The sequence below is a fragment of the Phascolarctos cinereus genome, unplaced genomic scaffold (assembly GCF_003287225.1).
Source record: "Phascolarctos cinereus isolate Bilbo 61053 unplaced genomic scaffold, phaCin_HiC Scaffold_4;HRSCAF=312, whole genome shotgun sequence".
Lineage (NCBI taxonomy): Eukaryota > Metazoa > Chordata > Mammalia > Diprotodontia > Phascolarctidae > Phascolarctos > Phascolarctos cinereus.
Window position 1 is genome coordinate 435,711,788 of NW_027555847.1, and position 26,062 is coordinate 435,737,849.

Here is a 26,062-nt window from a genome sequence, read left to right on the forward strand (position 1 = left end):
GGAGGCTGTTGCAATAATCTAGGCAGGAAACAATATAGTCTTGGAATGAGGTAGGAGCTGCATAAATAGAGAGTGGGAATGGGGGCGGAGAGGATGTCAGAAATGGTGTGGTGTTAGAATTGACAAAACCTAGCAACTAATTTGATATGACCAGTGAGTAGGGAAGAACTGAGGATGATTTTGAGGTTAAAAACCTTGATCACTGAATGGATGGCACCCCAAACAGAAAGAGATCAGTTTGGAAGAGTTTGGCAGGTTTACATGGGAAGATAATGAGTTTTCTTTCAGACATGTTAAGTTGGAGATTCCCAGGATATAGTGAGGTGGAGATATTTAGCAGGCAGTTGGTGGTGTAGGACTGACATTTAAGAGAGATATCAGGTTTAGATATTGAGATCAGGCAGTTTTCTGCACAGCACTGATAATTCAACCAATGATACTAGGTGAATTAACCATGATTAAGTGTAGAGAGAAAAAAAAAGAAGCCTCAGAATGAAGAAGATACACTTAATGGGAGGAATATAGATGATGATCCAGCAAAGGAATATTCAGGTAGCGGAGAGCCTAGTAGAACTACCATGCTGGAAAAGCTATGAGCATGAACTAGATGTAATCTGTCATCTAAACCCCTGAAGTATGAAAACATACTAGGTGTGTTTGGAAAGTCTTGGCATTAGGTGGTTTTAAGGATGATGAATTTTTTAACTGCATCAGCATTCAAATATCATTAACTAAAATAAAAGGGAGTTGAGACCTGAACCAAAGGGAAAAAAGTACCTCCCCATTGGTGCTATCATGGATCCTTGAGGTATTGCACAATGATTTTATTATGTTTTAAGTTATTGCCAATAAAATATATCTATGCAGATAATGCAAATATTGCCTCATACTAAATTCCAAGATAAAATCTTTCCATAGTCTGACACATTTTATGAACATTTGACTGTCCTTCAAGTTTTAGAGAGTCAACATTTTGTAGGGAAAGATTGTGCTTATATAGGATAGGAGAGGAAACCTCTACTTTATTTTGGATCTCAAATCCAATCCCTGGGGGCTTAAGTTCAGAGCATGATAGCCCCACTTTCCTTGGCAGAAAGACAGCGAATGACAAATATGTGCTGGGTTAGGAAATATATGCCATTCCCTAATCCATACCAGCTAACCTGAATGCAATGTTTATGACCATGAAAAGGTATATGAATATAATTATTAGTTAGTATCATTTTTTATCATAAATATTTATGTGTGTCCTTTTACCAAGACTTGTATCAGGTAAATTGTTAAATGGTGCATTTAACATTAGCTTCTTATTTTTTTGTAGAATAGTGCTATGAATAACCAATGATGATTCAAAATGCAAATTTAGGATATATTTTGAACTGCTAATGTAATTATGCTGTGTGAAAATAATATCAAGCCAAAAATTGTCTTTTCTCTGATATTTAACTATTTTCCCCTTCCCCAAGTCCTGGAATAGTTCCATCTTACACTGGACAGTTTAAAATACATTGACCTCATTTTGAAATCTCAAAGTTTCATAAGAACTTGACAAGTCATAATTAACTACCATCATTCTATATCTCTCAGGAACTATAATAGTATTCTATCTTTTGTAAGCAAAGATGTTGCCAACTGACTTTTCAGTTTAACAGGAATTTATAGCATATACTATTCCAGGTAAGGTGCCTGAAGATGAAGGTACAAAGAGAAAATCAAATAATCCCTGACTTCAAGGAACTGACATACTACTGGGGGTAGGAGGGATCAACATGTATGCAGATATGTAGAAATAGAATAAATGCAAATTATTTTAGGTTGGTGGTGGGAGAGAGATAGCAGTAAAAAAAGAAAGAAATTATGTATGAAGTGCAACTTCAGCTAGGTCTTGAGAGGAAGTAAGGATTCCCAGAGGCAGAAGTGAGGAGGAAGACCATAATCAGTATATTGGGGACCTGTTATACAAATATATGGAGGCAAGATATGTATTCTCTTCATAAGTGAAGAATAATCCTTGAATTATTTTTTTTTCTAGTAGTAGGAAGATGTTTTTAGTGTACAATATATATTCTCTTTTGCTGCTATTGAACTCTTTGGATCATTATCTTTCATTTGCAAGGTGGATACAAAAATGAGGGATGTAGTTAGTGGTCATGGAACAACAAAAGTTAACATATGACACTCAAACCAATGGTCTTCCCACTAACTGTGCAGTAGTAGAACACATGATATAAAAGTAGGTATCTGAATACTAACTACTTTTCCCCACCCCAGCACTTATCTTTACTTATAAAATTGAAAAAGGCATCTTCTTATAAACCCTGCTTTACAAATACTTTGTAGAGGTATTGGCTTCTCCAAGGGCAACTACAGCAATACCATTATTCTTTCAAACACAAAGACTCCACTGAAATAGTGAGGAAAATTTTGCTTCATATATTAGAACATATGAAGAAATTCTTTGGAACAAATTCCTGATACTAGCCCCCAAAACTTTCAAATCTAGAGGACTTTTATCATTTATTTATTTGTTTTGGGAGGGGGAAAGGGTGAGGCACATCTACTGCCCTTCATGCTCAGGAGTGTGAATTTTCAGCATCCTTTGCAAAGTGGACTAAGAATTGAGATGGTTTGTGTCATATGTTCCCCTTACATATAATATGTTATGGGAACTGGAAGAAGGAGCATACTGTTGTCACCCTTCAGTGTGTCCAAATATATCAGTGCTGCACCTCGTATACACTCAGGCTGGAAATGGGATCCCCAAGTGACTTATATCTGCAAAAATTCTGCCACCAAACAGCTTCTTAATCCAATAAATGAGATTTTCCCCTATACTTGGCTTCATAAGCATAAGAGGTGATACCTTGGGAAGGAATTACTAGTAATTTTATCTTCTTTTTACAGCCAAGAAAGAGGTAGTTATCTGAAAATACCTACCTAAAGGAAGAGAGAAAAGAGTCAAGTGTCTAACAGATTACTTAAAACAGTTGAAATCAAGGGAAATAAAGATAGCATTTGAATCTGATAATTCAGTGAAGTTATAGAAGTGACAAATCTGATCATGTACAGATAAAAAGGCTGCTCAAAGGAGTTCAGATTTCCAATATGAACAAAAAAAATCTTAAACACCATGGACCTACTTATTTATCTCTTCTTAGCCCTATAGTAGTGAAAACAAGCTGCCTTAGGATAGTTTTTTTCGAATAGGTAAAATAACAATTTAACCTTCCATTTTTCCTATTTTTTATATTTAGAAGCATTACTCTGAGAAGTAAAATGTACATATGCTTGTGACTGAGAGGGAGTAGGTAAGGGGCATAATCATTAAAGAACTGGGCTAAGAATCTGGGTTCATATCCTGCTTCTGTTCTGTGTTCAAATCCAAGAGCCCCAGGAATAGTAGAACACCCCTAGATTGTCATCCTTGTCTCTGGCCCTGGCTATTCAGCCACTGGGCAATGCAGTAACCTCTGCGGGAGAGGTGATCTGGCACCAACCTCTATAGGGCCTATATCCCCTGCCTCCTCAAAAGCCACATGCACTGGAAAGCTGGAAAAGAAAGTTCTTATCACCCACATCCTTCTTATTGTAAAATGGCTAGACATCAAAAATGTATTTAGTTTTATCATTGGAAATCACATTAAAGGACACGCATTACCATCTTCTTAAAGACATTGGCTTTTCTATCTCAATTCTATCCCCAAATTCCTTCCTATGTGTATTATCTAAATTTGTTATAAGTTCCATGAAAGTACTGATTCTTTTATTTGTTTGTTTGTATCACCAGTGCTTAGCACAATTCCTCACACATAAGTTTTAATAAACGACTTTTTCATTCATTCATTCAAAATCTGTATAGACTATGTGACCATGGCCAAGTAATTATGCCTCGCAGTAACACAGGGAATTCTCTAAATCTAAAATCTTTTAATCAACAAGCATGTATAAACTTTTAGTACACATAAGACATTGTAAGTAGTGCTAGTGATACAAAGAGAAAAAAAAACAAAATCATCAAATCCTACCCTCAGTAATCTTAAGTTTTAACAGGGTACACAACATGTGTATAAATAAATACATGAAAGATACATACAGTATAAATAAAAGATAACCTTGAGGAGAAGACATTGACAACCTGGGAAAACAGAAGTCTTCCTTCAGAAGGGGGCATTTGACTGGAATTTTGAAGGAAACCAAAATATTTTTGGAGGTAGAGATGAAGAGGCAAAGCATTCCAGACAGGAGTGACAGCTAGTACAAAGGGACCAAAATGGAAGACAGAGCATCATATGCCTGGATGAACAAATAGACCAAAATGGCTGCATATTGAGTACTTGCAAAAAGTAATGGTAAGGCAGGAAAAAAGATGGGTTTTGAAGAGCTCCAAATGTCAAATTTTTAATATTTAATCCTAGGAGGAATAGGCAGTCCATGGAGTTGGGGGCGAGGGGAAATAAATTAGACTCCTTTGATGTTGGTATAGTGTTATTTTTGTCCCTTCTATTTAGTTATGGCTGCTAAACTTTTTGTTCTTTGAGTGCATACCATCGTCCACCACTCTAATGTACGACAGCATTATTTTTTTTTAATGGTAGACTCCTAGAAGGTCTAGGTCACAGGAATATTTCCCTCTTCTCTTATCATGTCAGAATCAATATTACAAAAAAAAGTTTTCTTGCATGTAGTTTTGGTGATTATGATCTGATATCAATCATTTTCCAACATGGTCCCTGTCTAGCTTTAACTTGATGGGCATCTTTAATTCAGTGAATTTTGCATTCAAGGAACTTTTAACTTCTTTCTTGATGATGTTATATATTACATTTGGCACCTATTTTCTTGAGAACTTGCCAATCACTTTCCTTAGAATCACAGTTTGCCTTCTGCTCCAGAGAAAGCACTTTCAATCTCATGAAAGGTGTACATTAAGCATTGAGTCATGCAGAGATATCTGTGATTATTTTGCATTTTCCTTCTTCTTCCAAGTCAAAGTCAATTTTTCCATACACTGCAAGCTCCTCACCAGTAGTAGTAGCCATTATTTCATGTTTGGCAGGGATGAGAATTAGGTCCTTTTCTGTTCACCAAAGAACTCACCAAAGTGAGATCTGACATGAATTCATATACTAAACCACCATACATGTCAGAATGAAGGTTTTTGTCATAGCATTTCACCTCTGTAACACCATACACCTCCATAACCACAACCAGCAAACAACAAAATTATTTTCTCAGAGTCCACATGCAGCACAAGACTTCTTTTCCTCAAACCAGCAATTGTTAAAGATATGGGTATAATCCATATCTTTGGAGAAAGTATCTTTCTTGTTAAAAAAAAAATCAGTCATCTACTTGGTTCTCCAGAAACAGATTTCTCCATGCTTTCTAGACAAAATTTAATATTATCAATGATATCCTGATTTGTTTGTTCAGGCTTCTAGAGCCTCAAATGGCATTTAGCAAGTCAAGCTCTGGTATCTTTTCTTCAGCTGGACTTCTATATAGCTTTACCAACATGAGGGACTCACTGTTCCTGGCAATCTCCAAGTCTACAGGCTGTATATGCCCATAGATGCATGCAGTTTTGGGCATCTGAGCAGAGTATTCTAAGAAAATAAGAGAAAAAGGAATTTCTGAGGAATCAAGGAGATTTTATTTCCCAATTTCTATCAGCTCTACTATGCCACCTAGCTGTATTATGTCTGTAGCTACAACTACCAACATTCATTTTATTTCAGCTCTCTGGCCATATAGAAATAATTTGGGGGCAGCTGGTGGTACAGTAGATAGGGCACTGGGCCTGGAGTTGGGAAGACCTCAGTTCAGATAAGTTCTCATTTACTAGCTATGTGTGACCTTAGGCAAGTCATTTAATCTGTTTAGTTCCCTCAACTATAACAACTCCACAGATTTGTTGTGAGGATCATATAGATAATATTTATAAAAAGTACTTTTCACTGTGCCTGGCACATAGTAGGTGCTAAAAAGTTCTTTTCATGTCTTCCTTTCCTCTTTGGATTGCAATCCATTCTTCAAGATTCTTTGTGTATCATTTCTGGTGTTTAAAAATATGACTAAACATATATCAAGGTTAGGTATTTTGTGACCCAGTCGATGAATTTGGAAATTTCTGAGTAGCGTGGTGGCTTCTGTTACATGTGCTCCTTAAGCGAAGGTTTTTAAAGATAGGGAAGACAAGGGCTTGTTTATATGCAGCTGGCAAAAAATCAGCAGGTAATGAGAAATTGATAATAATATGGGAGTAAAGAAGTAGCTTTTGGTGAATGGCTTTATTCATATATGTACATATTCATCCATTCATCTATTTAATTTGGTCAAATAAAAGGTAAGCTCTTAACTTAGATGGTAGGAGGAACGAGTAATTAAAGAAAATAGAGAATAGTTTTGAAATTGTCTCTGTGGCAAATGAAATAGAAAAGAATTACCTTTCTACAATGAGTACTCAGTTAAGATTAGTTAACATAAATTTCTAGTGGACCTTGTCAGAATGTCATCATTTCCTCTAGCTTCTCTTCATTTCCCTGCAGATTGTACTCTTCTCTATTTCATTATGCCACAGAAATACCATCATCCTGAAAGATTCCCTTCAGCTCTGAAACTTGGAAGTTCCCAGAGCCCCTGGGGCCCCTCCCTCTGATTGGATTACTGTTCGAGAATTGTCAAGGCCAGACTTCTTTTCCCTCCGGACAGCTGTTCTCTCCCCAAAGCCACTTATTCTCCTTCCAACCCCATACCCCTCCACTTACCTTTTATTTGTTTCCTTCCCTCAGTAAAAAGTAATCTTCTTGAAGGCAGGGGTTCACTTTATTTTTTATTGTGTTTGTATTTCCATGTTTAGTACAGTGCCCCCCCACACACACTAAGTGCTTAAAAGTTGCTTGTTAACTACTAGACTGAATAGTGGAAGACCTGGAAGTCACAGAAAGAATACTTGACTAACACATTCATAGAGAGAATATCCTCACCAGGACTTCCCTGTTAACTCTAACCATGAAATTGTAGTTCTGGACAAAAATGAAAAATAAAAAAGAATGTTCACACTATAACACTCAAAGAGCATCTCTACATTTGAGTGAGTTATGAGTAATCAACACTATTGTTATGTAGTTAAGTGCCTGAAGTTACTTGTTTCTATTTCACTGGCAGATTGCTGTGTTAATTGGAGGATTAACTCATTCATATTCAGCTTTCTGAGATTCTAAAATATGCAGATATATATCTGCATATGCTGTATACTATATGGCCATATGCAGGGCTTTTTATATAAAATCCTGTTAGTACTTCCCTAAAAGAAAGAAAAATAGCAGAAAAAAAATGAAAATGTAGCCTTAAAAATTTGAAACAATTTACTTTAAATTATCATAGAAGCTGAGAAAGATGAGGAAAATGTGTTATGCATGTTCTAAAAATAAACTATACAATACTGGAACAGTGGGTATAGTTTTTGTATAGAACAAAAAATGAAATAAAAAGTTTGGAAGATATAACAGCACATGATTGTATCAACTTTTGCACTCTTTTTTTCCTTTTTGTCACTGGTGGGAACTCTAAATGAAGAGATTCCTCCTGCTAATGTAGATAAATACCTTCTTTGCTATTCCTTTGCTTACAAAGTTGTCAGTAACAAGGAGTGGTTAAGTGACTTCCTTAAGGTCACACAACCTTGAAGTATCAGAAGTAAGACTTCAGCTATTCACTATATAATACTTCTCAAAACTAGAATAATGTATAATAATGTATTAATTATTTCCCTTCATATGGCTTTTTTTCTGAGGGGAAGAACAGGCTTAAATCTGTGAATTCCTCTGTGTAAGGCACTTCCAGAATGAAAACTGCCTTGACTAATTTACAGTGGCAACTCCTCATTAACTTATGATCTTACTCTCTTGGAGCATAGAAAAGTTACATCAGGAACCCATAGTCATGCACATATCGTGTATCAGATGAATCGAGGTCTTCCTGATTCAAAGGCCAGCCTTGTCTCTATGTATAATACCATACCATCTCTCCTATAGCATAGGTTTTTTTTTTTTCCTTCATCTCTTGGGTTTCACAAGAACTTTTATTTTCCAAATACAACTTCACTGAAGTGAACTTACTGGAGCTTTTTACACATATTTCAAAATTTCTACCAGGTGAATGCCACAGAATTTAATCTGATTTCTCATTCCCTTGAATTATGGGGTAGAATTTTTGTTTCTGGTTTTCTCTGTTCTTGTGACTGTATCTTTAATTTTATTTGGGTTTCTATTGCTGAAGCTTCTTTTTCTCTTTCAGTCTAACTTTTAAAATGCCCTTTTCATGGTAAAAAGAGGACACTGTATTTTTAAACCTTTCTAAAGCTTGACCTTATTTTAGTATTTTGTCGGAGCACATCTATTTCTGTCAGTTTCGATGCACCCTCCCTCTCCCAGGTGAAGTGGCACTGAGTAGTCACCTGCTTATTTGAGCTTTTTTTTTCAGAAGGTCAGTCATTTTCAGGGACCACTCTGAGAAATGTCCTAAAAATACAGCTAATCCTTCAAGGACTTTAAGGTTCTTCATTGGCAACTTCCTCTAAGGTAAAACACACCCTGGTTTTTCATTAAAAGGAAAGGCTAAGAATAATAATGATTCATTTAAGAAGATGCATGGGACTCAGATTTCATTGCACAGAACTTATATGTATATTGACCATATTTTCCAAACCAAAAACTGGGACACATGGTTTGACAAAGGATATTCATTTTACAAAGCTCATTAACAGGATACAGTCTTTTTTTGAAAGCTGGACAGTCCCAGAAATCCTTAAAATATAGTGGGCTATAGCATAAATGTTGAGGTCTAGGGGTGCTGAAACCCCAAAATTCAAGGGCAAGCAACACAGGTCCTGCCTCAAATAAATTTAACCCAAGCCTTTTCTCAGCCAAAGACAAGGTATATTAGAACACGATTAGGGTGAGCGAGATTCCTAGTGAGTCTGTGCTATTGGCCAGATTTTAAGAATCTGTGCAGAGACAAGGCTTATTATTATCTCCAATAGAAGTAGGCCAGACTCTTAAGGAATCTGAGAGATTAAATGGGGACAAGATGGGCACTTATATACAGTGGTCAAGGACTGGCCAATAGTTGGGGATACTGAAAGTAACAGAGAAGGACCTGGAAAGGTCAGGTGCCCCTGGTGAACCACAGGGATCTGGGCCATGTGGAAGGGGTCTAGATGGAATCAAGAATTGGCAATCTAGAGTGGGGCCAAGTGCAGGCAATGAAGGACACAATGAAAGGGCAGTTGAAAGGATTAACTGGGAAGAGACCTGGGCCATGTGAGAAGGTCCAGGGCCTTTAAGGGGTCCATCATTATCTTCCTTGTTGCTTATGTAACCTTGGACAAGGCACTTTGTTTAGATCACATTTGTTCATCTTTAAAAAGGAGACAGTTGGACTGGATGGCCTCTGAGGTAATTTCTAGCTTTAGATCCATGATCCTGTGACCATTAAGTTGTTGCTATAAAATCATGGGACCTGAGATGTGGAAGAGATTTTATAGATTATCCTGACCAATTAAGCCATTTTACAGATGAGGAAACCAAGAAACAATTTCATCTTAAACATGACTAATGTTTTTAAAAAACTTTTTAAAAAACAAACAGTACAAGCATGTTTGATCCTCACCATGGGAGGCTATGAATATATTCTAATGACATTGTTATTGTTTAAATGGATTCCTCTTGCAAGATGCCTTGCATAGACTAAGTTATGTTCTTTGAATATTCTCTGATGTGACCTTCCTTCAACCTCTGACATTTTATGTGTCATTTGGAAACAACACAGTCCTTTGCAACAAAGTCTAGTCAATAAGTGGTGACCACATTGATGTATGTCATGGAATATGATTATAAAATCACAGAGCACATATTTCATGTATGACTCTAGAAAGTTTGGAGGTGCTTCAAATGTTTTAGGCAATATCAGTTTCATTAATATAATTATACAACTTCATAAGGAATAAATGTATACCTGAAAAAAAGATTTATTAAAGGTTTGTGTATAAAACAACATGCTAAGCACTGGAGGTATAAATAGAAGAGTCTCTGCTCTCTGGGAGCTCATATTCTAATAAGGGAAGACATTAAACGATGCTTAGAACAGTGCCTGGCATATAGTAAGATTGTTGACTTAAAACCATGTATCAGAGCTTAAGCTCCAACATGAGTGGACAGGCTGGCAGTCCTTCATCACAAGGTGATGACTTTTAGGAACAACGCTTCTTCAGAAAGAGCCATTTTCCTTACTTGATAGTAATAGCTGGTGTGGTGTTATTTTATTCAGAAGAAGCACTGAGGACAGAACAGTTTTCATGGCTTTTGGTTGTTGTTTAGTTATTATTGGGGTTTTAGACCAACTAAAAAGTATTCATTAAGAACTGACTATGCCACAAATTTAGGAAGTCAAGGCAAGGAAGTCACCCAACAATCATTATCTTTTCACAAAGATGAGGCATGGTACTGTTCTACATATATTATATCTGCAAATAATTAATTAATTTTCCCTTTTAAGAAATTAGTACAAATTTTCTTTAAACAAGATCCTACAGATTCCTCATAAGATAAATAATCATAATGTGTATGCTGTTATTTTTCTCTTTATAAGCTTATGTCTTCCTTTCAGTCATAAGTTCCTTAGTGTCAGAGATTTATCTATTTATGTATTTGTCTATCTGTCTACCTTGGGTGACAATAGAGTAAGCTTGCCCGTAAGCATACCCATATCTAAAACATACTGTCCATACTACAAAGTCAGCACATCACAAGGACATACCTGGACCTTGTTGTAGGCATAACATAGACCATATAATCATGTGTGGCACATGCCCCACACACACCTGACTTGCTCACAAAGTCATTCAGAATGCTATGGTCATAGAATGCATTTGGTAAACATTTACTAAAATAATGATTGGTTGAGCTAATTAGAAGGGAAAAAAAGTCCTTCTTCAATGCCTTATCGTGACATGGATATCCAGAGATGCTCAAACGTAAGCAGTAGAGCTAGGAGATAACAGAAATAGCCTAGGAGTGGAGGATTTTGAGGAGGAAGTGAATATGATGGAGAGGCAAAGGGAAATCTTGTCTGGGAAAGGGAAAAGTAAGCTTACTTTTCTTCTGAATACCTTTAAAAGACAGAAATCTAGGTTGTTTATGCGCTTTAGAAAGGAATCCCCATCTCTCATTTGGGCCAGTACTAGGATCGCCATCACAAGTGACCAGTGTCCAGTCTTATTTGCTTAAATTTACCCTCTTCATTCAGGCTACAAATAAAGAGACAGAGAGGCAGAGATAAAGACAGAAGGACTCAGACAATATAGAGACAAACAAAGACAGAGACAGATAGATATATAGGCAGAGAAGAGACAGAAGGAGGACAGAGAGAAAACACAAATAGAGACAAAGGCTAAGGAAAGCACCTGGAGCTCCTGAAAACTTGATAACTGGACATAGACAGTCTTGGATTTTTTTTTTCTTTTCCATTAGTGGAACTGTTCTTGGATGGATGTCTGATAACTAACTATAGGAGCAGCTGAGAGAAGAAACTGATTTCTTGGGTTTGGAGTTTACTTATAAGAAGTTAGGCATCTATTTCATCTGGGGAGAATTCACAGGCAAGGAGGTGAGATGTGCTGGATGCTTTGGGGTATAAATGTGGCATACGGTTTTCTCTTAACAAATGATCTCACTTGAAAACTACAAAGAGTAGATGAGATGTAAACTTTCCCCAGCAGCACAGGACATAAATCTGGATTTAGATTAAGGAGACAAACATGTCCACTCACAAGACCACAATGGGAAAAATACTAAGGGGAAAGGCAAAACATTCTTTGGGAGCCAGGAAAAAACAAAAACCAAAAACCTTGGCCCCTCCTCAGGAGAATCCTTTTGTTTTGGGTCATGTGCTTGACATGTGGGGATGGGAACTTTATTGACACCCTGATAAATGAATGCGTTCAAACTTTATACCACAGCACTCATTGGATGTGATAAATTCTATTGTCCTCAGTACAGAATTTGAGGGGGGGGACCTCCTTTAAAGAAGGTTGTTTATCTAAGATGTCTCTCTATCTCTCCTTTCAGTGCTTTTCTTCTTGAACTTCCCTTAGCCCAAGGACCTGATAATTTATGTCCTTCTTTGATCTGCACTTAGTCCCTTCTATTGAAACAGATTACCTAAGCCTGCCATTTCAAGCATTGCCTGATATACTCAGTTTATTGTCTTGGCTTCCCTTATCAAATGTGCATGTAGAATGTTCTACCCCAAGAATGGCTTGCTTTCTACTAGCTGCCAGTGTGAATACAATCTGAAAAACTCATCCATGCTAAGGGGCTAATGACTCACAGCTAATTTATTAATACTTTCTTGGGTATTATCACTTTAGCAAGTTAACCTGCTTTGTAACTCAGAGGAATTAATTATTATTAGAACATAAGCTGCTTTATATAAGTCTATTGTGGGACAGGTGATCAGAACAGAAATCGTTTCCTGGAACCCCTCAAATCAATACTATTTTAGTTACTCCCTTTATTCACCATAAGGAAAATTCTACTGCTCCAAATACTCCATGCTACAAGTAAAATCGGACTTGATTAAAAGTGCTGTTGAAAGATATAGTACATTGAGAGTATACTGAGGGGAAGTAAAGAATATTTGTTTTAGAAATATGAATTATAGGTTTAAGTACTAACTCTGACATTTGCTCACTATGTAACCATAAGAAAAGTTATTTGATCTACAGCCTTAATTTCTCTCTCTGCGAAATTTGGATAACATTATTACTTTACAGGGTCATTGTGAAGAAAATGCTTTGTTATTATTTTTGGGAGTGCTCCCAAAATGTATTAGTATTATATGCCTTAAAGAGGGTTTTAAAGATCAAAATGAGTAACATTTAAAACACTTAATATATCATAAATATATAAATATATGGTAGTGATGGTGATGATGATGATGATGATGCTTTATTACATTAGCTATAAGTGACACTTATTTTTTTTGTAAGGTAGTAAATAGTCTCTGTCTTGTGGACTTCAAAAGAACATGAAGGACACCTGCTTTCTTTGGGAAGTTAAAGCACAGGAATATAGCACACAGCCAACAAAGACAGAGAATATAGATCTCATATTTTAATTCCACCCCCCTCTTTCTTCACTTCAGAATCACATTTAGTCAACTGTCATTGAGCGTTTATCCATTTCTATGGTGAATGCTGTGAAGGGTATGTAAGTTGAGAGGCAGTTACAGGCAGTTGTGAGTAATGGATGGAAATGATAGGTGGCAGGCAGGAAGTTGGGCAAAAAAGCACTTAGAAACAGTATATATTTTTACACAACAAAAGTTTTCCCAAAAATGATTAATATTAATGCCTCCTTGAAATGTTATTTGGTGCTAAGGCTCCATAAATCACAGTTTCTTCCTAAGAAAAGGTTTCATCATTTAGTTAAATCAGAGTTGAGTGATTTGCTTGAAATTTATCACTTAGATCACAGCTAAAAAAAGTAAATAGGATTAAAAATCTCTGCATCTGTGTGGAACTGCATATGCAATAGGTCTTTTTTTGGGCACCTAGTTTGCATTCAGTGTGTAGGAATGATTTGCTATCATTGTGCTCACAGTGAAAGGTATACAAATATTGCTGCTTATCCATAGGATGGAGTAAATAGACACATCGTGTGTGTGTGTGTGTGTGTGTGTGTGTGCGCGCGTGTGTGTGTGTGTGTGTGTATGTGTGTGTGGATACACACATATATCATTAGGATGAAGTAGTTGTCATTAGATACTTTTAATTTCGAGTTTTAAATGTTCATAAATGGTATCACTCTAGATTAGTGACGACATTTTTTTTCCCAACGATCTGTTCCCTGTTGAATGAATTAAAACTGCCTAGAAATGCTCTGTGTTCCCCTGTGTAAGATTAAGCTCTGCAGATTTGCATATTTATAGTCTCATGACTGCAGTGGTTTCTTTACAGAATGGCACATATTAATATAATTGTGGTCTCCTTTTAACATAGATTTTTCCCTGTTGCCACTGGCTTTTCCATTCACTTTGGTTTCAAAATTTGTTACATATGTTCTCCTTTCTGCAGATGACAAGACATGTTCTGAGGTTAAGCAGAAGGTGTCGAAGAAAAGAAGAGAAAAATGAATAAAAAAAAAATGAAAGGAGGAAAGGGAATGGAAAGGAAATGAACATTTTATCCTTCACAAATTCTTCTTGTTGCCAAGATCAACCTATGTACTAAACTGAAGATGGAACAATGCCAGCCCTTGTCTAATGGATTTATGTTACCATTTTGGGTTCTTTCTCTTTAAGGAAGAGCTCAGAAGACTAGCTCCAACCTGAAACTTGCAAGCATGCTAGATGCCTTCTCAGAAAATGTTATCTGGTGCTATTACAAGCAATAGCAACAACGATGACAACATCAAAAACCACCACCACCATTACATATGCAGTAAGAATGTCTCTACTCCAAATGCTTCTGGACAAGTGCTTTTTTTTTTGTATTTATCACTAAATTATTGATGTTGCACTATTGCACACCCCCCCCAACCCATGTTGATTCTTAAAATCCTAAAGAATCAATTTGATAAGATTTTTTTTTTATGCCCAAGCTTCAATTTTTGAATCTGTCCTTTTTAATTTGTCCTCTTCATTATAATCCTTTTTTCATTTGTGGTCTTTCATTATGTTCGTTTTGTGTGATATCTTCCAAGTATTTCCTTGGTGGTTCTTCTTTACAGTCTGTTGGATATGGCATCACACCATAACTCTCATTGAGACTAATCCAATAACAAATCTTCTCTGTCAGCCTCACTTAAATACCAAGAGATGCCCAGGCCACTGTATACAGATGGAATGTTTAGAGACATGGAGTACTCTTGTAGCTATCAGTATAGTGACTCCCTCCAAGTGGCAGGAAACCTTATTTTTCTCTTCCCCACCTTGTTAAGGGTGTCCCAAGTCAGGAACCTCTCCTTTCAGGAGTTTAAATGAGTTAACAAATAGTAGCTGATCTGTCCCTATTTCTCCTTCTAAAACCTTTCGAATAAACTTTCCTGTTATCTCCCTCTCACATTCTCCTGGGCAGTATCTAGAGGTCTGTATTGTCCCTAATTCTGATACTTTCCTATGCCTCCCTGAAGTGGCACAGACAATGGTCAAGACAGTGAACGGGGGCAATTAGCATAGGACTTAAAGTCTTGCCTTTGCATGTAGATAGTTATGACACTGCCTCACTCCAAATGATTTTCTTTAATGAAGTTGCTATATCACTCAGAGAACTAAATCAGACAGAAATGATGCAAGTGAAAGCAAAGTTAAAGGGAAACATGAATAACATTACTTGCTACATTAATGAAATACATTGAGCAATCACTTGGCTCAGTATTTCGCTTAAGCCCTGCACACATACTCATATAAAACAGATGTCCACAAACATATGTTACTGAGGTGAACAGATTGATTGTATACCAGCTAATGATGTATTGGGACCAACAAACACTTGTTTAATCATGCAAGAGATAATCTTTAAGGGGACATTGGATATCTAAAATCTGGGTCAGAGGTGATTTTTTTTCTTCCTGTAATTATCTTAATCAGCTAATTAAATACAGTTTTAAAAATTCATAAAGATGTCTTCTCATATCATACTTTATTAGGTTCAAAGCAAAAGTAATATGATGATTCCACATGACACTATACCTGAAATTTACATTTTTGGAAGTTGATGCAATGTAGCTCCCCTAGTCATAGCCTGAGGCTATGGTATAGTATAATCCCAAGTTCTCAAGTACACACTTCTCTAGCTCAAAAAGTTTAATGTATAGGCTTAATCAGTCAATTTTATCCACAATCCAATGGTCAGAGAAGTTAATACACATAAGAATGGTTGCTAAGTGAAAAATTAAATCATTGTTCATAAGAAACCACCAAACTGTCTTTTTCAGTGTGGGATATAAATCCCTTGGGAACAGGGATGGTTTAGCATCTATTTTTCTGTCCCCAGAGTCTAGCACAATGCTTGTGTCTAGTAGATGTTTAAAATTTATATTGAAATAAATTTGAATTGACTTGTTTCTGTATTCACAGTAGAATAACCCACCACAACAAGCATCCATAAAGTAATGAAATGATAATACTAGCTATGATAGTTTCCCCAATTTTGAAACGTCAAAAATGAATAATTTGTGAGAAATAGGTTAATGATTTTCATATTTCTTATTCAATGCAAAGTGGTATTTCCTTTGTTCCTACCATGTAAACCAGCTCATCTATCTGAAGAAAGAAAGAAAACTCTAATAGATGTCTTATTTTGTATGATCAGGGCAGGGAAATTTGGTATGGGTAGTTTTTTTTTTAAGCTTTTACTATATTTGGAAAACAACAATACTACAGGCATATCTGATGTCCATATGACTTTTTTTTGTTATTCAAAGTAAATTATTGTTTGGAGCTTCATATCTTGGCAAAATAATGAAAATGATGAGATCACCTCAGAAAACATCAATTGACAATATAGTGGATTTTTTTTTGACAGTTCTTTGCTTGGGTTTAACATGAATGAGCTTCAGTATGGCACTCCAGCTTTCAGTTAGAAGCAATCTTAAAAAAAAAAAGACCTTTGCAAATTTAATTCTAAAAGAGCCTCATTGACAGCCCTTTAATTACTGCATCTATGCAATAATGAGTGGGAAAGGAGGGATATCTTGATTACTCAGTCACTGCAGTATATTTCAAATGTTTGAAAATATGCTCCCTTAGACTAGAGATAAAACTAATTACACTTGTGAGTTAATGGGTGAATGAATTTTATGTGGTCAGTAATGTTTTAAGTCTCACATTTATTGTTTTATAGTCAACAGTAGGCCTTTTTTTTTCTTCCTAGGTTTGGTGTGCCTAATTTCCATGACATTTGAACAGCTGATTAGTTAGACTTGTTGGATGTTAGAACACTTGCTTTCAGACAAATCCATGAGTTTGATTTATAGCATCTTACAAATAGTAGAAGTCTACCTCAGAAGGCATTTCCTCTCAAACATTACTGACAAATGAGAAGGAACCCACTACTTCTCAAGATAGCTCATTCTAATTCAGGATAGAACTCATTGCTAAGTAGTTTCCCCCTCCTTATTACATGCTGCCTAAATTTGCCTCTTAGCAACTTCAACTTATGGCTCCTCATTCTGCTTTCTGAGGCCCAACAGAACAATTCTAAATCCTCTTTGACATGACATCACTTCAAATGCTTCAATAAATGTATCATGTTCATATAATCATAGATTTAGATCTTGAGGGGACTTTGGAACTCATCTTGTCCAACTCTTTATCTAACATATGAAGAAATTGAGGATAAGAGAAGTGAAGTGGTTTGACTGAAGTCACATTGGTTTGGTTGTTAGTTTTTTTTTCTTTTTTCCCAGACAAACATCTCACTAGACATGCCTCTCCATCTTGTACTTTCTAAAAAATAAAATTTAATTTGCCAAACCCACGTCCCATAATACATTTAGTGGTCTAAATAGCAAAATTACCTCTAAACCAGTAGTGTTAAAGTCAAATAGAAATGGTAGATACTAAAGCATATGTAAGGATCCCTGTCAGCTGCATAATGACAGAAAAACATAGATGGTTATACATTTATTTTTTTTTAAATTTTATGCATCAGCATATTAAAATCAGATAGGAACTAAATTTTAATCTGGTTCAGGATGTACTTTAGTAGTGTGTTGATACCTTTAAATAGTTTCAGATTAACTGGGTAATTCAATCTATTCAACCACAGGGTTGAATTAGCATGGCTAATTGATGAGGGGAGAGAAGGCAGAAGATGTGTGATGGAACTGCTTGGACATCTGGCTAAACTGAATGTCCATATATCATTCCCTATGGAGAAAGAAATTCATATTGTACATGATGTTCAATATATGCATGGAATCTTAATTCACAATTACTTATTATTTTGAAACACATGTATGTATGAGAAAAGGTGGATATGAGTGGATTTTTGTTTATTTTGCACATTTAGGGCTTAAGTAAAATCTTGCTATAATGGTTTAGATTGACTATGGATATTTCATTACATTCCAACTTTTTGTCTATAGAACAATAAAAAGATACATTAGCTCACGAAGTAGCATCTTTATTTTAAAAAAGGAAAACAAAAACATGCCTTTCAAATGTGTTCACATGCTTTCTTCCACACTAACCTCATCTATTCCACTCTTCATTTCCTTTTTCTTTTTCCTAATTTACTAGGAGGTGAAATAGAACACATCCTTTTCTCCCTCTTTTCTTTCTTCTCTCCTCCCCTCCTTTCTCCCTTCCCTCCTTCCCTCCCTCCTTTCTCTCTTTTCTTCCTTCCCTCCTGCCTGACTGCATTCCTGTCTTCCTTTGCTTATTCATTTGTTTATGTATTTATTTATTTGTTTGTTTTTAATATGTTTGGTTCTTTACTTATTTGTTCATTCACTTACGTATTTACTTGTTTACTTTTCTATCTATCTCTCTATCTGGCTAGTCTGTCCTTAGGCAATCTTAAAACAACTGCTTGATGTAAGACTTAGGGAACAAAATGGAATGGCCTAATAATTTTCCTATTTTATCTTAGAATGTATTGGTACCTTGTTCATATTATCTCCAGAGGAAAAGCTTCAGGGTGTGGCAATTAAAATGTTCTTGTGTACTTATCTCTATTCCATAGAATTTGCCAAAACAATTACAGTAGACATAGAATCACAGATTATAATAACTGATAGATACCTTAGGGAGCATTTAGCTGAATTTCCTCATCTTACAGTAAGGAAAACAGGGCAGTATAAAAGTAACTTTCTGAGGGTTGTAGAGGTCATGGTTGTTAAAGATTTAATTCTTACCCAGATACCCTGCATACAAATTCAAACTTCATAACTCAATTATGAGGTGCAGGCTTTTCTTACCTAGGTAATGATGGGTATGAATAGGTCTAATGAAATGTAAATATGATGGAGAATTGTCAGGAGATATTACTATGAACAACATCTCATCTCTTTCATCCAAATTTGTCAAGACAAAAGTTGGTCATTTGGTACTTATATAAACAATGACAGGTTAATGGATGAAAGCTGACTTCAACACTTTGAGGCTGCATCTGTAATAATTGTAACGCATTGAACTCTTCAGTAAGTATCATTTTTAAAAATTGGCTTCAATCAATTATCTTTAGGACTTTCTTGTGATTTTATCTACATTCAAGCATGTAAATATACACAGAGAATTATTTGTGTGTATATACACATATTTACTTCATAGTTCTCTATCTCTGTCTCTTGTTTGTCTCTGTCTGCCTCTCTCTCTCTTCATGTAGGTATATATGAAGCAGCATGACAATTGATAGAAAATTGAACTTGGTCTGACTTAAAAAGACCTAGATTCAAATTTTGCCTGGGATACTTACTGATTGTATGCCCTCAGGTCAAGTGTATCAGGCAGATTTCTAAGAATATAAGTTGCATAGAAGCCTCTCCTATGCAGGTACCCACTCACATGTACAAACATATATACAAGGAGACAAAATGGTAACAGTGAATTAATGAGACTGATTTTCACTTATATGATATGAAATTACTTGAATTATTTTAGTCATCCATTTCCTATGTATGTAACATACATTTTCTTGAAATAGATGTATATATTTCTTCTTATTTAAAAAAAAATATTCCTGAGAGTAGACTGATTTTCTCACCAAATTTCTTCTCATCACTGGCATTTGGTAACCCAACCCATTTAGACAGACTACATCTTTAGCTGGTGTTTTCATTTATATGAAAGATTTGTATAGTGCATATTCCAGAGAATGACATGAGCTTTTGAAAGCTTCATTAATTCTTTCAGGCCACTGGTAAATTATAACCTCGGTACGCTAAATGGTGCCCTTGTCATCTGAAATAGTTAATGCAGCTTTTAAAAAGGCCCAACGTGCCTTTAGAAAATAGCTTACATACTGGGAGCCTAGTTGTGAGGAAGAATAGTACAATTTATGGAATTATAGACCAGAACAATGACTCAGTCTTTCTTCTAAAGAGAGTAAGCCCTATATAAGTAGGATTAATTTGAGATCTTCATGAAAAAATAAAATAAAATAAAATAAAATAAAATGATTATGTTTCTCTGCTGAAAGCAAGTATGAATTAATCTTTAAATGATTTGCAATCATTCTAGGACAATATGAAGTACCCATGTATCTTTAGGACTGAACGCATAAATCAGATGGTAGATACTTAAGAATATGCAATAATCTATTCATTTTTAGAGATAAGGTAGCAGCTATTTTCACTCCGGTGGTGAGGTTCATGACGGTGGTTTAAATTTAACATTGTCTCACCCATAGTAGACACACAATGATATATGTTGAATTGAGTTAGATCAGTAGGTCTGTATTGACTACTAAGAAGCCAATTTTAGAAAAGGCATCCTAATAGAAATTGTTTCACTGAGATATCAAATGAAAAATCTTTGGTGTTTTTTTAAGCTAAAAAAGTATATATAGCTTACATATATTTGGTTCAACTGTGAAATATCTTAAGAACACTCAGTCATTAAATCCCATATGTGCTACCCCTGTGAATATCCAAGCCTTTTCACAATGTATTTAATAACTATTTCTTGAATGAATGAATGAAAGTCATTAAGGTTCCTGATTTGATTATTTTAACATTATGAAGATAGAAAGTACACACACAGGATCTAACATTAAGGATGAAAATGGCAATTACAAACTCTTTTAGATACAGCAGTACTAAGTCTGTTTATTGACATTCAGGCAATAATGGTTTAAGTAGAGAAACAAGGCATTTTTCATCTACTTAGTGGTGGAGTTATAAATACTCTTTTATTCATTAAAGGAGATTGACCTACAAATCTTGGAGAAAAAAAATATGCTATGACAACAATGATGTACATGAAAATAATGTCAATAGGAACAACTGTGTTGGCCATTTTTTCCCCTGGAAAACATGAGGAAAGTTTTCTCTGTCTTCCCATTAGAAAGGTGAAAGTCCATGAAGGAAGAACATAGTCATACATAGTCATTTTTCTTGCTTAATTTTTTTTAATTATTGAGAAGTAGTTTTCAATTGATGGACAAGGATGGAAAGTAGATAACAATGATTCATGTAAATTAAAGTTGTAAATATACTTTAATTTAAATTAATGAGAGAGAGAGAGAGAGAGAGATAATTAGATGCCTCAGTGAATGAAGTGTTCCTCCACAGCTTCCAGAGTATCCCTAATCCAGTGGTATGGGATTGTGGGCTTGGCCATTTACCAGTAAATGCCTCTCATAATTTGGGACATTTGTCAAAGACTGGAAAGCCACCTTGCCCCAGGCATAAGCAAGCAACACAATGTCAGTAGACAAAATAAGCTGCCTGCCAAACATAGACTAAGCCTAGCAGATCATACATTCAATATTCTTTTAAAAATGGATCAATCAGCAAAAATAAATATGGGGGTTGTTGGTAATAATAATAATAATAATAATAATAAATAACAATAGTGATTCATAATATGTGTGTGTGTGTTTTTCAATTAGAAACCTTTCATATCATGGTACTAATATATATTCCTAGCAGCTTTATTAATTAAGGGGATATTATTATCCCCATTTTATAGGTGACGATAAATATTTTCTAAGGACCCATTATGTCCCAGGGCTTGTGCTAGGTAGGGAATGGGAATACAAAGTCAATCATTCAACATTCTCTGCCTTTAAGGAACTTTCATTCTGCAAACAGCAAAAGGAAACCATTCTAAGTCTGATTTCTGACATCCACTAGTGGTATTGTACATTCTACTCTATGAATACAAAAGTGAAGAGAAAGGAAGGAAAGACATCTTTCAAAATTAGGTCCAGTTATTAATAATAGGGATGAAATAGAAGTCATGAAAACCAATTGAGCCCCAGGATCATAAAAAGGATCCTGGTGCTTGCAGAATGACTAGCAAAAAAAAAAAGAAAGAAAGAAAAAGAAAAACAGTACAAAATAAAACAAAAACCAAAAAAAAAGATAGACCTTAGTTGAAGGGTAAGTTGAGTCAGCCCTTTAAAAATTAGAATATTTTAAAAAAGTGAAAAGGGTGGCACAGTGGATAAGGGTGGCCCTGGAGTCAGAAGGACGTGAATTCAAATCCGGTCTCAGACACTTAACACTTGATAGCTGTGTGACCCTCAGCAAGTCACTTAACCCCATTGCCTAGCCAAAAAAAAAAATTAGAATATTTAGTCAATAAAGGATATAGGACTTCTCCCACCACCTGTCTCTCTCCCTTACTCTCTGGTCCACACAATGTCACCCAGGACAAAAAAAAAATTGTATATTATATATATCTGGGTATAGTTTATAAGTTGGTTGGTTAATAAGTAATACCCTCAAATCAAATGTATAATTCAAATTGTAAATTCTTATATAGAAAGAAATTAAGACAAATTCAGTTGAGCCCTTCCTCCTTCAGTTCCCTCTTCCTTTTCCTATTCCCTTTCCCCTCCCCTTCCCACAGCCCTCCCTCGTTTAAATACAATTAACTTGCATGTCAGACATCATCTTTCTGAGGTCCTGGTCCTTTCTGAGAAGGACAAACAACAACAATATCCTACCTCACAGCATGGCTGTGGGGAAAATGTTTTATAATCCTTAAAATGTTATATATCTGTGAGTTATTATTATTAGGGCTATCTATTGCATTCATCAAATTAAAAAAATGCAATCCACAGATTCAGGAGTAGTGGACAAGGTGAACAAAAAAAGGTGTGTTTAAAAATCTACTACTGTTTTTTTTTTCACTTAAAGCCAATTCACTTGCAAGTCATGGCATCATCTTCCTGATGTCATGGTTCTTTTCAAGAACAAACAACTACAACAACAACAGGATAATGGGTCCATGGAAATAGAGTACAAGACAGCATTCCTTTCCCCAAAGGAGATCCCATGGAATACCCACCACCCAATGGATTGAAAGTTGACACTGAACTCTATAAGAGAAAAATACAATAGGACACTGTGGACACTTCTTGGGATTCTGCTATATGGGGCTTGGAACATAGTAGGATTGGATCATGGAGGATTTCCTCTGAGGTTGGATCACTTAAGAAGGAAATGTGCCAGCTGTTAGCTGCCTATTTTGCTTAATTGTTTATGATTAACTCCATTGTTAATGGAGTGCTTTTGACATGTAAATGTAACAAATTTAAAAGTTCGCAATTTTCAAAAATCATATTTTACTAAATTATACACTTTAATGCCCTGAGACAAAACTATGATTGATATCCCTAGTTAAACAAAACTCTGCACTGTCCCTCCTCTCTTCACCTTTTCCTTTTTTTCTCTCAACTAGACTTTTTTTCCACTTCTCTTTCACCTATTTATGGTTGCTTCTATCTAATTGTCCCTTGCCTAACTATTGACAAATTGATCTTCGATGACCCACCTCCTTGAAATCTCTTCATCTGAAGAAGAGCATTAAAAAAAATAGTTTTATGGTAGCCCAACTAATTTCTCCTCCCTGTTAAAGCAAAATAATAGCAACAAATAACAATAGTGTTTTATCATGCTCACTACTGCCACTAAATAGCTTCTTTTACTGAGGAAAAGTTATACATTCAGTACACGCATAATTTGACAAGATCAGGGCTAAATTGCTTTTCTGAGTAGTCCTGATTACAACATATTGTGCTAAACTGTTATGTCTAACTGTGTAATCAAATACACTATAAACGGTCTTTTCCTTGCAGCATGCCAATGCAATGTAATACAAAAAAAACCAGGAGTGCAATGGAGAGTGGATATGAGAAATGGACAAGTGGAAATCTATGTATTTGATTTTGAAAGCCTGTGTGTTGCAATGCAATGGATTCCAACCAGCATCAGATAAAGTAAACATTTAAGTACAGTGCTGGGCAGAAAACAAGCATATTACATTAGCCTAAAATGTTAGGAAACACCATGAAGATGAATATAAAAAGTATCTCAGCACCTGGCAATTTATGCAGTATGTGTGCAGTCAGATATGTAAAATGCAAATTTCTGAGAATAGATCTAGTAGAAGAGTATTATAGGCATCTGTTCTGTAAAGAAATATATTCTCATATGTCAATTCTTTCAAATTAAACTCAGGACCTCTTCTGAAAATAACAGAATAGCACGTACTTCTTGTATTCACAAATAAAGGTTCTAAGTTCTTTTCACTTAAGAGAATATGTTGAGTCCTTTTATCTTATCAATTGCTCTCTTGAACTAAACTGGTTTGGCACAAATGATAGGCCTCCAAACAAGGTAGTGAATGGAAACTCAGATTAACAATTTTTGATGGGAAGATTCTTTTGCAGTCATCTTTGTTTTTTTAAGTAGGTGTAATTCAATTTATTTGTTTATATAAAAAAAATCTATGTGCTTGCCACAGCATCTGCCTGGGTCCTCTGGACAGGCATGCGAGTATGAGTCTTCACAAGATGGCTGGTGAATTCCTGATAGGGAGACTTAGTGGACACAGTCTCCTTCCACAGGTCTGGGGTTAGATAGCTGTATGTTTTAGAGATGGCATCAAAGGTAGCTTTAGCAAAGTTACCCAGAGTAGCAGTACAGCACCTTGCAGATGTGTAACATTCATCAGTTCCTGCCATCATCAGGAGCTTCTTAGGCACAAGGATCTGAGACAATGCCAGTACCTCTAGGGGTGGGGTTCAGGCACACCAGAACCGATCCACAACACCCACTGACCTTGCAGGGCACTGTGTGAGGCTTGCCAGTATTGTTTCTTCAGTAGCCACATCTCACAGGAACAATGGACAGCTTGGCCAGAATGATAGCACAACAAATAGCTGTGGCCACTTCCTTGGAGCAGTTGATACACAAGCAAACATGGCCATTGTAGTCACCAATGGCCACAAAAGCCTTGAACCTGGTACATTGTCCAGCTCTAGTTTGTTTCTGAACAGGCATGGTCTTCAGAACCTCATCTTTCAATGAAGATCCAGGAAGAAATCTATGATCTCAGACTCCTTGATAGGAAGGGAGAAAAGATAGACCTCTTCCAAATCAGATCTTCGTGCCCTTGCCGAGCCCAGCTTAGTGACAGGAACCCACTTCTTGTCTTCGGCCTTTCCTCCCCAGACCCCACAGCCATGGCCATGGCCTCTACCACAGCCCTGACTTCAACCTCGGCCCCTGCTGCCAAAGCCACTGAGGAAGCTACCTTGGCTTCTGACTCCGTGGCCCCCAGGGCCTCCTGCTCCTCCTGCAGCACTGGCATTGTCTGCCATTTGGTGTTCACTAGAAGTAGAAGTTTAGCCATCATCTTGTCCAACAATTTGATAGCTGACAGCATTTCACCAAGGAGTATTTTGTTGCCAAAAATATTCGTGAATGAGAGGACTGTCCATAGTAACTGAAGAGCCTCTAGTGCAGTTTGTATAATCATAGCTTAGGTTCAGAAATAGCTTGCCTTTTATTTCTATATCTATTTTGCCTCCATACTATTTATATTAACAATGCATAATACACTCACATACATACATACACACATGTATAAGTATATGTGTATGTATATTTGTTTATATGTTTGTGTGTATATATGCATACACATATGTATAGAGAGAAAATGAATGATTGTATGTCTGTGTGTGTGTGTATGATGTTGCAACACTTAACCAACAAGGAACTTCAAAAAATAAAAACAGAGATAGCAAATGTCATCAATGAAATGTATAGATAGATATAACATTGATAGATTTCACCAATGAAATCACAAGTCTAGGTAGAAAATAAGTGTGTATATATGTATGTATGTATGTGGCATCATTTATACAGCACCTACTATGTGCCAGGCATGGTGCTATGGGTTGGGGACACAAAGAAGAAAAAAAAAAGTTTCTTCTTTAAAGGAGCTTGCATTCTAGTGAAGAAAACAATATATACACAGAAAATTAAGTACTAAATAGAATCAAAGTAATTTCGAGGGAAGGGTACACTGGTAAATGGGG

The 26,062-nt window shown here is 35.9% G+C and overlaps 1 pseudogene; it reads right to left on the reverse strand.

Annotated features, from left to right (window-relative positions):
* Positions 1-24,466: 24,466 nt before the first annotated feature.
* LOC110214677 (small ribosomal subunit protein uS5 pseudogene) lies at positions 24,467-25,342 on the reverse strand (annotated as a pseudogene).
* Positions 25,343-26,062: the final 720 nt, after the last annotated feature.